Source organism: Pongo pygmaeus, chromosome 2, assembly GCF_028885625.2.
Source record: "Pongo pygmaeus isolate AG05252 chromosome 2, NHGRI_mPonPyg2-v2.0_pri, whole genome shotgun sequence".
In the NCBI taxonomy this organism is placed as follows: domain Eukaryota; kingdom Metazoa; phylum Chordata; class Mammalia; order Primates; family Hominidae; genus Pongo; species Pongo pygmaeus.
Window position 1 is genome coordinate 204,652,763 of NC_085930.1, and position 18,081 is coordinate 204,670,843.

At 38.9% G+C, this 18,081-nt stretch overlaps 1 protein-coding gene across 3 annotated transcripts in view; it reads right to left on the bottom strand.

The window, feature by feature from the left end:
- ACAP2 (ArfGAP with coiled-coil, ankyrin repeat and PH domains 2) overlaps positions 1–18,081 on the bottom strand; it is a 177,465-nt gene that overhangs the window by 129,093 nt on the left and 30,291 nt on the right. Inside the window, exon 1 of one of the 3 annotated variants that reach the window (XM_054479831.2) lies at positions 10,791–11,076. The exons of the other annotated variants lie outside the window; for them this stretch is intronic. The gene's annotated coding sequence lies outside the window, so the exon portion shown is untranslated. Of the gene's footprint in view, positions 1–10,790; positions 11,077–18,081 lie in introns of those variants that run through there. 3 annotated transcript variants of the gene reach the window in all.

Below are 18,081 nucleotides of genomic sequence, written 5' to 3' on the forward strand. Positions count from 1 at the left end.
ACGTATATATATGTGTGTGTATATATATATGTATATATATATTCCAGATAATCATACTACATGGAGAATTTGAGGTGGGAGGAGAGGTCTATAGAATCTTCTGTTCCTGGGGCTTCAGCTTCTCATATTAACAGGTATATGATTTCAATAGTCACTTCCAAATTTGCTCTGCATAAAGATAGTAGCTATATACAGTCATTTTTAACATGTGTAGTGGCAAATATTCATTATTGACAGAATACTAACATAAGGAAATACTAGTAATGTTTTAAGTGTGATCAAAGATGAAGTTATTCTTTTTCTCTTAAAAAAAAAAAACTTTTTAAAGTTGACTTTCTACAAAATCATTCCATTTCCAAGAATTCTTATCATTGTAGTAGGCTTCAACATGACAGGAAAATTAAGTTATCACTGCTTAAAGGGTTAAAATCAAATTTTCAAGCAAAGCAGTTAAAGTTTGCTGTTATTAGTAGAGTGTCACAGGCAATATATCTAAGGAGAAGACAGCATTGTAAACTTCATGATTCATAAAAGGGGCAGAGGAGATTTCCATGAAGAAAGAACATTGTAGCTGATAATAATGAAAAGACAACCAAGTATTTCAAAGATGGGATATAAGCAGTCCCTCAATGAGAGAAGGAAGCAAGATGGTAGGGATATTTAGGGACAGGCCCAGACAAAACTGTCAAAAATTAGAATCAGAGGCCAGGCGAGGTGGCTCATGCCTGTAATACTGGCAATAGTTTGGGAGGCCAAGGCAGGAGGACAGCGTGAGCCCAGGAGTTTCAGACCAGCCCAAGCAGCATAGCCAAGACTCCGTCTCTAGAATTAACTAATTAATTAACTACATTATAATCAGAAACCTGCCATATTCCTGCTTTTATGGCTGTTCCCCATTACCCTTTTCAGGAATTGGAAGTGGTACTGGAGGCACAGAATATCCTGCAAATCACAGCAGGTAGGGAACCAAATACTCAGCCTTGCAGGGTTCTCTCCATGACCTACCACGAGCTGCTCAACAATCACACCTATAACTTTCCCAGACTCCTCCATAAACAACCAAGCATCTGTATTAATACATAATAAATGTTATTCTGCATTACATCTTCCTATGTTTTATAATCTACATGCCACCTTCATGCATGATATCACATTTGTATATTAAGAGAAGACTAGGCTGGGCGCAGTGGCTCACGCCTGTAATCCCAGCATTTTGGGAGGCCGACGTGGGTGGATCTCTTGAGGTCAGGAGTCTGAGACCAGTCTGGCCAATGCAGTGAAACCCTGCATTTTAGTACAGTGAAACCTGTACTAAAAATACAAAAAAATTAGCCAGGCGTGGTGGTGCACGCCTGTAATCCCAGTTACTCTGGTGGCTGAGGCAGGAGGATCACTTGAACCCGGGAGGCGGAGGTTGCAGTGAGTTGAGATTGTGCCACTGCGCTCCAGCCTGGGCGACAGAGTGAACTCTGTATCCAAAACAAAGAGAGAAGACTACAGAAGAGTAACGTGAACTACAAAGAGAAAAGCATTGAGTACATGAGCGACAACCCCAGAATCACAGAATCTTGAATTGGGAGAAAACTTAGTAAACTGCTAAATGACAGAACTATTAGATGAAAGTAAAGCAGCTGTGTTTAAAAAACCATTTTACACAGTATTTCATCTCCATTAAGCCCCAGAAATTTTACAAGATCTGTAAAGAGGAAGCTGAATACAAATTTAAGAGCCTAATAAACAGGCTCAGGGTTTTAAAGACAATCTTCACACCATAAACCACCTGGGATGGTAAACTTCTAACACTGAAGCACCTTCTACTCCTTAGCAGAATGAGCACCTCACCACCACCATTTCCACAGAGCACTCTGCGCACTTCAAATAGAGCGCCCGACATTCAATTTACTAAAGATAATTAAATTATTGGTCATTATGTCTAGACTGAGGGCCTCAAAAGCAGACACTATGATTCATTTAGCTATCTCTAGCTCAGCTAGTTACCAGGCAAACATTTGTTGAATGGGTGGATGAATGGAGCATTTAAAACAACTATGTTATTTGCGGCCTGGGGTCACTCAAAATGGTTATATACCTGTATCTCAGTATACGTGTATTTATGTGTAACTTTCCAATTCCCTCTTGCTCCAGCCTTGTTGTTATTCCAATCTGCTATGCCCTCTCCAGCCTTATATAAATGCTACTAGAAAAGTCTCCAGAAAAAAATAAAAGAATAAAGAACTACAAACAATTGCATAAACTTTAAAGTTATAATGAAAAAAGGAAAAAGTATTTTGGCATACAAGGTCATACCTATTTACCTATATGTAACCATTATTATAGGTATAATTTTTTAAGTTGACAGAAAAAGAAAATTTTTATAATATAATACTCTTCTAGAATAATACAGATTTGGACTTCTAAAACAGGCCTTGACAGAAATTTGACAGGAGCTAAGGAGGTATTCACTCCACCACAAGCACAAAATTACATTATCATGATTTCTTCAATGCATTCAATTTATGATCAGACAGGATCCCTGGATGCTCGAAGAAAAGAATCGAACAAGTTATACTAATCAGAAGCAGGGAAAAGTTTAAAAGCAACAACTTATAATTTATTTTTTAGAAAACACCATTCCTAGAAAAATTCTGGCAAATGAAGAAATTTCCCTTTTCTCTAACAACAAACGGCAGCAAATGTCTATTGTTTGGAATATAAGAACAAAATAAACAATGATCCTTGCCATCCCAGAGCTTACATTCTGAAGGGGAAGACAAGCTATAAACAGTAAACATCATCAATAAGTCAATCGTATGGTATGCGATAAGGTGGTAAGTACTATGGGAAAAAAGGAAAGCGAAATAAGGGGAGAGAGGGACAGCTACAATTTTACTATTTAAAATTGATCAAAATAGTCCTCACTGAGAAAGTGACATTTGAGCAAAGACCTGAAGTAACACAGTGAACCATGCAGACAAGGGTGTTCACAGGCAGAAAAAGCCACCAATGCAACATTCCTGGAACGTTCAATAGCAAGGAAGCCTGTATGGCCGAAACAGAACCAGAAAGGGAGAGAGCTGCAGAAGAAGTCAGAATACTAATGGAGAGCCCCATCACATTCAGAACCTTGTAGGCCCATAGCAATGATAATAGCAGCTATCCTGGGTAACTACTGAAAGGTCTGCACCAGAGAAGAAACATGCTGTAAAGTATTTTGTCAAGACTCATTCTGGCTGCTATGTGGAGAAGACTGCAAAGAAACAAAAGAGGAAGAAGCAAAGAGACTAGTAAGGAGGCTACAGCAGTCATCCAGATGGAAGATGAAGATGGCTCAAGGTAAGCACCAATCAGTGGTGAGAAATGCTAAGATTCTGGATATATTTTGTATGTAGAGCCAAGAAGATTTCTTGATGAATAAGATGTGACATGCAAGCATATGCATGCGTACACGAGGTACAGGTAAATGTGTAATCAAGTATAATTTCAAAGTTTCAGGTTGGAGCAATAAGAAAAATAGTTACAACCAACTGAGATGGGGAAGACTACAGGCAGAACAGATTTAGGGAAAGAAGATCTAGAGTTCAGTTTTGGATTTGACTCCAAAATATTTACTAGATATACAAGTGATGACTTCAAATAAGTAGATGCACATGAGTCTAGAGTTTAGGAGAGAAGTCTGAGTTGCAGGTATAAGTTTAGTAATCAAGAGCACATAGATAGTATCAGCAGCCATAAGACTGGACATTATCAAAATAAAAAGTAAAGATAGAGATGACTTAAGCTTTGGGGCATTTTGACATTAAAGGTCAGAAGAATGAAAAGAATCCGAGAAGCAGCAACTGATGACATAAGAAGAAAACCAGGCCCCGTGCGGTGGCTCATTCCTATAATCCCGGCTCTTTGGAAGGCCGAGGTGCAAGGATCACTTGAGCCCAGGAGTTCAAGACCGGCCTAGACAACATACATACATACACACATAAAATAAGAAGAAAACCAAGAGGGTGTCATAGAGAAGAGAAGTGAAAAAAGTGTATCAAGGAAGAAGGAGTAATCAAGTATGTCAAAAGCTGTTGACAGGTCAAACAAGAGGACTAAGAATTAACATCAGGTTTAAGTCAAATTAAAATAGCTGAAAAACAATTTTAGAAACATTGAAAAACACTTCTGACCTGATATTTTTGATGAACCAAAAACGTGCTTCTAAGGAAGAGATCAAATATTTTTAAATATCCCAGAAATATAAAATTATTGAATTATAGGCAGCACATGAGAATAAAAATGTTCCCAACTAGATACCCTGAAAACACATAGTAACATTCAGGAAGAAAGGTAAGTAACCAGATTCCCTGCCTCCCCTTTCCATTCTCAACCCATTCCGCGAAGCTAAAGGTAATTCATTGGATGAAAAAAAAATCTTCATTTTCTTTCTCAGAAGGCTGAGGCAAAAGTTCTATTGCCATATATATACACACACATATATATTTATATATATACACACATATTTATATATATACACACACATATATATTTATATATACAGACACATCTATTTATATATACACACATATATATTTATATAAATTTATCTAATTATAATTTCTTTTTTTTTTCAGAGACAGTCTTGCTCTGTCACCCAGGCTGGAGTGCAGTGGCGCAATCTCGGCTCACTGCAACCTCTGCTTCCCAGGTTCAAGTGATTCTCCTGCCTCAGCCTCCTGAGTAGCTGGGATCACAGATGAGCACCACCATACCCGGCTACTTTTTTGTCTACTTTTAGTAGAGACGGGTTTCACCATGTTGTCCAGGCTGGTCTCAAACTCCTGATCTCAAGTGATCTGCCTACCCCAGCCTCCCAAAGTGCTGTGATTATAGGCATGAGCCACCGCAACCACCCTATTGCCACTTATTTTAAACAAACAGTCTAACTCCTACAAATACAAAGACTGCTAATCTAGCTCTCACTCTCCATGAGACAAGGTACAGACAGATCAAGATCTGTGCTTTCTTGTCTTTCTATAAAATTAGGACTGATTGCAATCCAACTCTATGGTTCATTTTGTATGGCTATGGTTACTGTTACGCTTTGCTGATGAACTCTCAAAATTAAAGGAACACATATACAAGCCCAATCACTTCCAATTAATTTCATTAACTGTTAAGGATGATGTATTGGTCTATTCTTTCATTGCTATAAACAAAAACCTGAGGCCTGGTGCAGTGGCTCACGCCTGTAATCCCAGCACTTTGGGAGGCCGAGGTGGGCAGATCACAAGGTCAGGAGTTCGAAACCAGCCTGACCAATGTGGTGAAACCCCATCTCTATTAAAAATACAAAAATTAGCTGGGTGTGGTGGCGGGCGCCTGTAATCCCAGCTACTCAGGAGGCTGAGGCAGGAGAATTGCTTGAACCCAGGAGGCGGAGGTTGCAGTGAGCCAAGACTGTACCACTGCACTCCAGCCTAGGCGACAGAGCAAGACGCCATCTCAAAAAAAAAAAAAAAAAGTATCTGAGACTGGGTAATTTACAAAGAAAAGAGGTTTAATTGGCTCATGGTTCTGCAGGCTGTATAGGAAGCATGATAGTGGCTTCAGGAAGGCCTCAGGAAACCGAATCATGGCAGACGGCAAAGGGGAAGCAAATGCGTCTTACATGGCCAGAGCAGGAGCCAGGGGCAGGGGGAGGAGTTACACGCTTTTAAACGAACAGATCTTGTGAGAACTCTATCACAAGAACAGCACCAAGAGCACGATGGTAAACCATTCATGAGAAACTGCCTCCATGATCCAATCACCCCCACACCAGGCCCCACCTCCAGCAATGGTGATTACAATTTAACATGAGATTCGGGCGGGAACACAGATCCAAACCATATCAGGTGGCTTATACATTCTGTCCTACAAATTTAGCAATCTTGTCTTTCAGCAATAAACATAACTGGAAAACTGGGTTACCTCTGCTTGAATAATCAATCTAGCTACATTAACCTTAATGCAATCACATCAAGAATCAAGAGTCAAGAATCTTTATACTTCAAAATTTATTTTCTGTCAGTAAGTCCTCACCCTCTTATTTAAATATCCTCATATTCTAAAGGAGATTGTGTAATTTAAGTGATAGATTGTAAAACTTCAGTCATGTGTACTCAGGCTGGGCATTTATTTATATTCCATAGTTTATCACTGATTTACCATGGCTAGGAAAGGACTACAGATACAGTGGATACTCATTAAAACACCTGTTGATTTCTACAGCATCATAGTTGCACATTCCTGGTAGTACCTAATATTACCATCTAAATAACAGACAACTATTCATCCCAAGACACCAGATTGAGAGAACTAAAAATCCTGGCCTCAAGTGATCCTCCCACTCTGACCTCCCACAGTTGAGTTTACAGAGGTGAGCCTTCTTTTCTTTCTTCTAAGCTACAGGTTTCATCAAACACTCAGTTCCCCTTTTGTTCCAGATAGTTTGTATTTTGAGTAAATATTTCATATGCCTTTATTCTTGGCCCTAGATTTTACCACTTTACATTGATTGGATTTGAGTAAGTCTGCTGACAGCTTTGACAGTTAGTCATGTACTTACCTTCATAAAACTCATAAGTATACACTTCCAAGGAAGTATAAACTAAGACACACTACAAGTTCAAAATATGTTGTGTTTAACAGAATTCAAGGAGAAAGAAATGTAAACTACTAAAATTTTTGCAGACAGATAGATTGGCTTAAATGCTTAAATATTATCTGTCCTATAGCTTAAATCTTGTCATGTAACATATTTAAATACGTCTTTAATGACCCACCTTATATAAAGATCCTATGAGAGAGAGAGGGAGAGAGGGAGAGAGGAAGGAAGGCAGACAGGCAAAAAAAAGACATTTTCACTTCATAAAAATTTAAATATCTGTACATGCAATATAAAAAAATGCAGTTAAATAATTATTAGTGAATAGAAATAAAATTTTGAAACTAAACTTATAGAAAGAACATTTCTAGTTTAAAAAAAAAAAAAAAACAAGCCAGGGGTGGTAGCTCCATGTCTATGATCCCAGCACTTTGGGAAACTGAGGTGGGAGGATTGTGTGAGCCCAAGAGTTTGAGACCAGCCTGGGCAACATAGCAAGCCTCCATCTTCACAAAAAAAGTTTGAGTTATTTTTTAAATTAAAAAAAGGAAAAAATACCTTAAAAATATAGTTATAAATGCTCACATTAAAAAACAAGAAAGGACTGGGCACAGTGGCTCACACCTGTAGTCCCAACACTTTGAAGAGCCAAGGCAAGCGAATCACTTAAGCTCAGAAGTTTGAGACAAGCCTGGCAACATGACAAAACCCCATCTCTACAAAAAATACAAAAATTAGCCGGGCATGGTGGTACATGCCTATAGCCCCAGCTACTTGGGAGGCTGGATCACTTGAGCCTGTAGGTAGATGTTGCAGTGAGACGAGATGATGCCACTGCACTCCTGCCTGGGCAACAGAGTAAGACTCCGTCTCAAAAGAAAAAAGAAAGATCTCAGATCAATAACCTAACTTTATGACTTAAGGAACTAGAAAAAGAAGACCAAACCAAAACCAAAGCTAGCAGGTGGAAAGAAAGAAAGATTACAGCAAATATAAAAGAAACCGAAAATATAAAAACGACAGAGAGAAGTCAATGAAACCAAAAACTCATTCTTTGAAATAGCAACAAAATGACAAACCTTTAGCTCTACAGAATTTTTTTTAAGAAGACTCAAATTACTAAAATCAGAAGTGAAAATGGGGACATTACTACCAATTCCAGAGAAATAAGATTATAAGAGAGTACTACGAGCAAGTATATGCCAACAAACTGGACAAGCTAAGTGAAATGCAAAATTCCTAGAAACACAACTTATCAAGACTTTAATCTTTTCTCATAAAGAGAAAATCTGAATAGACTTATAACTAGTAAAAAGATTGAATCTGTCATCAAAAATCTCCAAAACAGGCCAGGCATAGTGGCTCATGCCTGTAATCCCAGCACTTTGGGAGCCCAAGGCAGGCGGATTGCTTTCAGCTCAGAAGTTCCAGACCAGTCTGGGCAACACAGTGAAACCCTGTCTCTACAGAAGATACAAAAATTACCCGGGCATTGGTGGCTCACACCTGTAGTCACAGCTACACGGGAAGCTGAGGCACAAAAATCACCTGAACCCGAAAAGCAGAGGTTGCAGTGAGCGGAGATTATGCCATTGGACTCCAGCCCAGGTGACAGAGTGAGATCCTGTCTCAAAAAAGGAAAAAAAAATTAAGTCCTAGACCTAATGGCTTCACTGGCAAATTCTACCAAGCATTTAAAGATGAACTTACACCAATCCTTCTCAGACTTTTCCAAAAAAGTGAAGAGGAGGAAAACTTCCAAACTCATTTTATGATGCCAGCATTACCCTGATACCAAAGCCAGACACTACTGGAAAAGAAAACTATGGAACAATATCCCTTATGAACACTGATGCAAAAATTCTCAACAAAAGACTAGCAAACTGAATTCTACGGCATAGTAAAAGGATTATACACCATGACCTAGTAGCATTTATTCCTGGAATGCAAGGATAATTCAACATATGAAGAAAAAACAATGTACTATACCACATAAACAGAATGAAGGGAAAAAAATCCATGATCATCTCCATTGATGCAGAAAAATCATATTGACAAAATTCTTTTTTTCATGATAAAAACATTTAACAAGGCCAGGCGCGGTGGCTCACGCCTGTAATCCCAGCACTTTGGGAGGCTGAGGTGGGCGGATCACAAGGTCAGGAGATCAGGACCATCCTGGCTAACACAGTGAAACCCAATCTCTACTAAAAATACCAAAAAAATTAGCTGGGCGTGGTGGCGGGCACCTGCAGTCCTAGCTACTCGGGAGGCTGAGGCAGGAAAATGGCGTGAACCCAGGAGGCGGAGCTTGCAGTGAGCCGAGATCGCGCCACTGCACTCCAGCCTGGGTGACAGAGCAAGACTCTGCCTCAAAAAAAAAAAAAAAAAACTTAACAAAAAGGAATAAAAGGAACTACTTCAACATAATAAAAGCCATATACCAAAAAACCACAGTGAACATCATACTCTACGGAAAGCTTTTCCTATAAGATTAGAAAAAAGGCAAGGATGCTGCTTTCAACACTTCTATTCAACACAGCACTGGAAGTCCTAGTCAGAGTCACTAGGCAAGAAAAAGAAAAAAAAAAAAGGATTCAAATTGAAAAGGAAGAAGTAAAAGTATTTCTGTTTACAGACAATATGACCTTATTTTGTATGTAGAAAACCCTAAAGATTCCACAAAGGAACCTGTTAGAATAAATGAATTCCTCAAAGTAGCAGGATACAGTCAACACACAAAAATTAGTTGCATTTCTATACACACTGAGAATGTACAATCTGAAAAGGAAATTAAGAAAACAATGGCATTTATAATAGCATCAAAATAGTCAAAACACTTAGAAAATCACTTAACCAACAAGTTGAAAGGCTTGTACAATAGAAACTATACGGCATTCCTGGAAAAAAAAAAAAAGTACAAAAGAAATAAACAAATGGAAACATATCCCATGTTAATGAATTGGAAGACTTAATATTGTTAAGATTTCAATTACCCAAAGCCTTCTACAGATTTAATGCAATTCTTGTCAAAATCACAATGATGTTTTTTGTAGAAATAGAAAAAACTGGCTGGGCACAGTGGCTCATGCCTGTAATCTCAGCACCTTGGGAGGCCGAGGAGGGAGGATCACTTGAGGTCAGGAGTTCAAGACCAGCCTGGCCAAAACGGTGAAACCCCATCTTTACTAAAATACAAAAATTAGCTGGGTGTGGTGGCGGGCGCCTATAATCCCAGCTACTAGGGAGGCTGAGGCAGAGAATTGCTTGAACCTGGGAGACGGATGTTGCAGTGAACCAGGATTGCGCCACTGCACTCCAGCCTGGGTAACAGAGTGAGTGAGACTCCATCTCAAAAAAAAAAAAAGAGAAATAGAAAAACCTATCCTAAAATTCATATGAAATCTCAAGGGACAATGGATAGCCAAAACAATCCTGAAAAAGAACAGCAAAACTGGAGGATTCACATTTTCTGATTTCAAAACTTACCACAAAGCCACAGTAATCAAACAGATTAATACTGTCATAAAGACAGCCACATAGACCTCCAGAATAGAACACACTCCAGAATTAACCCTCATATATATAGTCAAATGATTTTTGTCAAGAGTGTCACTACAATTCAATGGGGAAAAGACAGTCCTTTCAACAAGTGGTGCTTGTAAAACTGGATATCCACATGCAAAAGAATGAAGACCCTTACCTAACACCACATATAAAAATTAAAAGAGATCCATGACTGAAATGTTAAGATCTAAAACTATAAAACTCTTAGAAGAAAACATAGGTTAAAAGCTTTATGACACTGAATTTGGTAATGATTTCTTGGATATGATACCAAAAGCACAGGCAACTAAAGACAATAGACAAACTGCACTTTCTAAAACTGAAAAATTTTGTGTATCAAAAGACACAGAGTAAAAAATCCATCCACAGAATGGGAGAAAATATTTGCAAATCATCTGGTAAGGGATTAATATCCAGATTACACAGAGAACTCCTAAAACTCAACAACAAAGACACAAACAACATGATGCAAGAATGGGCAAAGGATCTGAATAGACGTTTCTCCAAAGACGATATACGAATGGCCAATCAGCACATGAAAAGAAGGTCAACATCACTAATCATTAGGGAAACACAAATCAAAACTACAAGATACTACCTGCTATGGTTTGAATGTTTGTGTCTCTCCAAAATTCATGTTGAAACTTGATCTCCATTGTCACAGTATGAAGAGGTGGGGCCTTTGGGCAAGTGATGAAGACATGAGGGCTCCGCCTTCATGAATGGATTAGTGCTCTTATAAAAGAGGTTGAAGAAAGGGTCCTAATGCTCCCTTTTTTGCCCTTCCACCTTCTGCCATTGAGGACACATCAACAAGGTGCCATCTTGAAAGCAGAGATAGCTGGCCCTCACCAGACACTAATCTGCTGGCATCTTTATCTTGGACTTCCCAGCTCCAGAACTGTGAGAAATAAATGTATATTATTTATAAATTATCTAGTCAGTGCTATTCTGCCATCGATGCAGGAACAGACTAAGAAGCCATCTCACACCCATTAGGATGGCTACTAAAAAAAAACATAACAAGTGTCAATGAGGACATGGAGTCACTGGATCCCTTGTGCACTGTTGGTGGGAATGTAAAATGATACCACTATTGTGGAAAGCACTATGGCAACACTTCAAAAAATTAAAACAATTACCATGTGATCTAGCTGTTCCACTTCTGAGTATATACTCAAAAAACCTGAAAGCTGAGTATCAAAGAAATATTTGTATACCCATGTTCACAGCCGCATTATTCACAATAGATAAAACGTGGAAGCAATTCAAGTGTCCACCAACAGAAAAATGGGTAAGCACAACATGACGTATGCATATAACAGAATATGCATCCTTTTACGTAATATGAATGTACTTAATACCACTGAGCTGCATACTTAAAAAATGGTCAAGACAATAAGTTCTATGTGTATTTAAACAAAATTTTTTAAATTGGAAGAAAAAATACATTAAAACAATTTTCACATTAAAAGGCACATATTTTATTTAGCTATTTCCTTGGTAATCTACAATATTTTTCCTCTAACTGGCATATTCCTCATACAGGGCAATTTCAGAGGAATAAATTTCTAGATCAAACCATGGAGAGACTTACAGATAATTAACAAAATAAAATAAATATGCAGCATTAAAACTCACACTGTAAGGCCAGGAGTGGTGGCTCATGCCTATAATCCCAGCACTTTGGGAGGTCAAGGCAGGAAGATCTCTTGAAGGCAGGAGTTTGAGACTAGCCTGGACAACAAAGCAAGACCCTGTCTCTATTTATTAATAAGGAAAAAAAAAAAAAAAACTCACAATGAATGTCAAAAACAAATTGTTTTTAAGCTGGGTCTTGATAATGGTAAAGGATTATATCATCACTTACCACACAGACCTGCCAGCAAAATGCTTAAGAATCTACACTTGGCTAAAAATAAGAATTGGGGGCTGGGTGCAGTGGCTCATGCCTATAATCCCAGCACTTTGGGAAGCCAAGAAAGGAGGACTGCTTGAAGCCAGGAGTTCCAGTTCAAGAGCAGCCTGGGCCACAGAGTGAGACCCTGTCTCAAAAAAAAAAAGAATTGGTTTGTTATATGAGAAAATTGCAAAAAATAAATAAATAAGAAAAATTGGCTTATACTATACTCTATTAGGTAGCATAATTTGTTGCTCAGATTATCAAATGTGAGCGGAGTGTGATGACTCACATCTGTAATCCCAGCACTTTCAGAGGCCGAGGTGGGCAGATCATGAGGTCAGGAGTTCGAGACCAGCCTGGCCAACATGGTGAAACCCCATCTCTACTATTAAAAAAAAAAGTTAAAATAAAATAAAAATACAAAAATTAGCTGGGCGTGGTGGCAGGTGCCTGTAGTCCCAGCTACTCAGGAGGCTGAGGCAGGAGAATCGCTTGAACCCGGGAGGCGGAGGTTGCAGTGAGCCGAGATGGCACACTGCACTCCAGCCTGGGTGACAGAGCAAGACTCTACCTCAAAAAATAAAATAAAAAATAAGATTATGAAATGTGAAATTTGAAGCAGTAGTTAGTAATAAGGAGAAATTTTAAGCCCTTTTGAGCTACAAGAAGTCTTTGTAAAATCAATCTTGAAGATAACAAATTAAAACCATAACAACTGCCTTTGAAATAAGTAGTAATTTAAAAAATAACTTAAATAGTAGAGTATAAGTAGTGTTTTTTGTTTCCTCATAAACAATTCCTTGAGCACTTACTGGATGTCACGCACTGTACTAGAGACCTAGGAAACAGCGAGCGGTAAAACAAGCCCCTGCTCTCACGGCATCTAAGTGAAGGAAACACAATTAGTAAACAGATATGAAATATGTATACATGTAAGGTATTACAAGTGCTTTTAAGAAAAGCAGGATAAGAGGACAGAGAGTAACAGAAGATTCCATTTTAAATATTTAAGAAAAATTAAAATATTCATGGTTGAACAGTTCATGTGATTTTTGTTATATTCCACAGTTAAATTTAGACCTTAAGGCATTTAAACTTTGTTCCTTTTGTAAGTACTTTTGGTTGAAAGTCTTTGCTCATTTAAAATTGTATTGCTATTGCCGTATTTTCTTTGGTTGAGGTACACCACAGTCTTAATTTCTTATGTCACGACATTCACCAGTTCATCAGAAAAGTATAGTCGACAGACAAAACTGCCTCACATTTATTTTAAAGTAAATATTGCTTAAGGCAATGAGAAGCCACAGACTGAAAGTATTTACCAAAAAAAAACTATATGTATATTTCTGATAAAGAACTGTTACCCAAAATATACAAAGAACTCTTAAAACTCAACAATAAGAAAACATACAACCCAAATAAAAACTGAGCAAAAGGGGGCCGGACACGATGGCTCATGACTATAATCACAGCACTTTGAGAGGCTGAGGCGGGCATATCACTCGAGGTCAGGAGTTTGAGACCAGCCTGTCCAACATTGTGAAACCCTGTCTCTACGAAAGACACAAAAAATTAGGCAGGTGTGGTGGTGCACCTGCAATCCCAGGTACTCAGGAGGCTGAGGCACGGAGAATCGCTTGAACCCAGGAGGCGGAGGCTGCAGTGAGCCAAGATCGCGCCACTGCACTCCAGCCTGGGCAACAGAATGAGGCTCTCTGTCTCTCAAAACAAAAACAAACAAAGAAACCCACTGGGCAAAAGACCTGAGCAGACACCTTACTAAAGAAAATACACAGACAAGCCAGGCGTGATGGTGCACGCCTGTAGTCCCAGCTACTCTGGAAGCTGAGGCAAGAAGATAACTTGAGCCCAGGAGTTTGAGGCTGCAATGAGTTATGACTGTATCACTGCACTGCAGCCTGGGCAACAGAATGAGACCCTGTCTCTTTAAAAAAAAAGAAAGAAAGAAAAAAAGGAGGAGGAGAAACACAGATAGCAAATAGTAGGTGAAAAGATACTCCACATAACATGTCATTAGAGAACTGCAGATTAAACAAGGAGAAACCACTACACACCTATTAGAATGATCAAAATCTAGAACATGGATAACACCAAATGCTGGTGAGGATGTTCAGCAAAAGGAACTCTCATTCTTTGCTGATGGGAAAGAAAAATTGTACAGCCATTTTGGAAGACAGTTAAGCAGTTTCTTTAAAAAAGAAATACATACTTTTTATTTTCTAAAGAGACGGGATCTCACTATGTTGTGCAAGATGGTCTCGAACTCCTGAGTTAACGTGATTCTCCCGCCTCAGCCTCCCAAAGTGCTGGCATTATTGGTATGAGCCGCCATACCCAGCCTACGAAATACATTCTTGCCATACTATCCAGCGATCACTCTCCTTGGTATTCACCCAAATGAGCTGAAAACATATCCACACAAAAACCTGTACAGGGACGTTACACCAGCTTTGGAAGCAACCAAGATGTCTTTCACTAGGTGAATGGATAAGGTGTGTACATCCAGACAACGGAGTATCATTCAGCACTAAAAAGAAATGGAGAAACCTTAAATGCATATTACACGTTGAGCATCCCTAAATCAAAAATAGAAAATACAAAATGCTACAAAATCTGAGACTTTTTGAGCAACCACATGACACTCAAATAAAATTATCACTAGAGTATTTCAGATTTTGAATTCATGGATTAGAGATGCTGAACCAGTATAATCCAAATATTCCAGAATCAAAAAAATCTGAAACCCAAAACACCTGTGGTCCCAAGCATTTCAGATAAAGGATACTTAACCTGTACTAAGTGAAAGACGCCAATCTTTAAAAGCTATACACTATATTTCAACAACATGACATTCTAAAAAAAAACAAAACTATGGAGACAGTAAAAATATCAGTAGCTGCTGGGAGTTGGGGTAAAGGGAGGGATGAATCAGTAAAGCCCAGAGAATTTTAAGGCAGTGAAACTATTCTGCATGATCCTATAATGGTAGCTACATGTCATTATACATTTATCTAAACATGAAGCATGAACGTTAATGGTAACCATGGACTTTGGGTGATAATAATGTGTCAATGTAGGGCTCAGTGCTTGTAACAAATGTATCATTCTGGTACAGGATGTTGATAGTGGGGAAGGTTCTATGTGTCAGAGCAGAGAATATAATAATTCTCTGTACTTTCTGCTCAATTTTGCTGTGAAACTAAAGCAGCTCTAAAAAAGTCTTTTTTTTTTTTTTTTTTTCTTTTTTTGAGATGGAGTCTTGCTCTGTTGCCAGGGGGGAGTGCAGTGGTACAGTGGCTCACTGCAACCTCCTCCTCCCAGGTTCAAGAGATTCTCCTGCCTCAGCCTCCCGAGTAACTGGGACTATGGGTGTGAACCACCACGCCCAGCTAATTTTTGTATTTTTAGTAGAGATGGGATTTCACCATGTTGGCCAGGCTGGTCTCGATCTCTTGACCTCGTGGTCTGCTGGCCTCGGCCTCCCAAAGTGCTGGGATTACAGGCCTGAGCCACCATGCCCAGCCAAGTCCATTTTTTAGAAAAGTAAATATTGTCTTCAGCCAAAAAAGGTAAGTTCTTTTTATTAAAGAGATACCAGATAAACCACTTACTGACATTTGTATCATTTATGACTTTATTGCATACCATTGATTTGATAAATTTTTATATGTGCAAAAGATAAAAACTTTATTTAGAAAAAATAAAATATATATGCAAAATGATAAATGTATTTTTATGAGTCAGTAAATTTTTTAAAATTTCAAGTCATAGAAGGTGAAATTTTAGGATGGAAAAAAAAATGCTGAAAAGGTGAATACAACCCACAGATTGGGAGGTGTGATTTTTATTAACAAAGGATTAGACTATCTACACATTCTACAAATCAAAAAGAAATGGACAAACAGGCCACTAGAAAAATAAGAAGAAAATATAAATAGGCAACTTATAGAAGAGGAAATATGAATGAACAATTAACATGAAAAGATGCTCAATGTCAGATGGGCGTGGTGGCTCATGCCTGTAATCCCAGCACTTTGGGAGGCCGAGGCAGGCGGATCATGAGGTCAGGAGTTCGAGACCACCCTGGCTAACACAGTGAAACCCTGTCTCTACTAAAAATACAAAAAGTTAGCCAGGCATGGTGGCACATGCCTGTAGTCCCAGCTACTTGGGAGGCTGAGGCAGGAGAATCGCTTGAACCCAGGAGGCGGAGGCTGCAGTGAGCCAAGATTGCGCCATTGCACTCTGGCCTGGTGACAGAGCAAGACGCCGTCAAAAAACAAAAAAAAAATCCTCAACATCACCAGCAGTTAAGAAACACAAATTTAAAATCACGAAATACCATTTCATATCCATCAGATTGCAAAAGTTTTAAAATCTGGCCATACAAAACATAGAAGAGGATACGAAACATACACCGTCTCCTATATAGCTTGTAGGAGTGTATACTGATATAAAGCCTTTAGAAAGCATTTGGCACATACCCTTCAACTTGGTAGTTCCACTCCCTAGCTCTCACATGTGCACAAACATACATGGAAATGTCATAGTAACACTAGCGAACACAGTGTTCATTTCTCACACAGAAAAATAGGAAATAAATATCCGGAAGAGAATGGATAACTGCAATGAAGTATTTTCTTATAATGAATTTCCAAATAGCACAAAAACTGTGAAAATAAACTAAAGGAATGTGTCAATTTGGTTGAATCTCCCAACACTAGAAGAACATGTCCAACAAAAGAGCAGCTCTTTCAACTTAAGTTTAATATGTATCTATCTTAAAATGTATAAGAAATTATCCTCACTTGTAAAACCAATTTGCCTTCAAGACCATAAATATCAAGATCTCAAGTCTTTTTTTTTTTTCTTTTAAGAGACAGGGTCTCTGTCACCCATGCTGAAGTACAGTGACACAATAATGACTCTCTGCAGCCTCAACTCCTGTGCTCAAGCAATCCTGCCTCAGCCGCCTGAGTAGCTGAGACTACAGCTGGGCATCACAATGCCTGGCTAATTTTTTTTTTTTTTTTTACTTTTTGCAGTGACTGGGTCTCCCATTGTTGCCCTAGCTGGTTGTGAACTCCCGGCCCCGAGCAATCCTCCCGCCTTAGACTTCCAAAGTGCTGACATTACAGGCATGAGCCACCACACCTGGCCTCAAATCTTTATCTCCAACCTAGATCTCTCTCAGAGCTTTCAGACTGCCTAATGAGCATCTCTACCTGAATGTACCATGCATAACTCAAAAACGGGCATCAAATTCTCCAAAAATCTGTTGTTCTCTCTGTGAGCAGCAACACCATTCACAGTTGCTCAAGACATAAATCTAGACATCATCCTGAATTCCTTCTTCCTCATGCGCCATGTCCAAGCAATCACAATGTCCTATTATCATTCTATCTCCTAAATACCTTCATGCTATCTCACTCTGATCTCCACTAACTACCAAAAGCAGACCATCATTTCTTCTCACCTGGATTATAGCAAGCACCTTCTAAAGGACTCTCTTGCCCCCAATGAAGTTAATTACATCGACACACTGCAAGTATCATGTTCTTTAACAAACATGAATATGATCAAGAAACTGTCAACAGCTGGGTACAGCGGCTCACACCTGTAATCCTAGCACTTTGGGAGGCCAAGGTAGGAAGATCGCTTGAGCCCAGGAGTTCAAGGCCAGCCTGGGCAACATACAGAAACTCCATCCCTACAAAAAAATTTTAAAAATTAGCCAGGCATGGTGGTATGCACCTGTAGTCCCAGCTACTGAGGAGGCTGAGGTGGGAGGATCGCTTGAGCCTTGGAGTTCAAGGTTGCAGTGAGCCACAATCACACCCCAGCCTGGGTGACAGGGTGAGATCCTGTCTCAAAAAAAAAAAAAAAAAATAGTATCACCTACTACTTAATATTTTTCTATGGCACTCCACTATCCTCAGGTTACAGTCCTTAATGTGACTCAAAA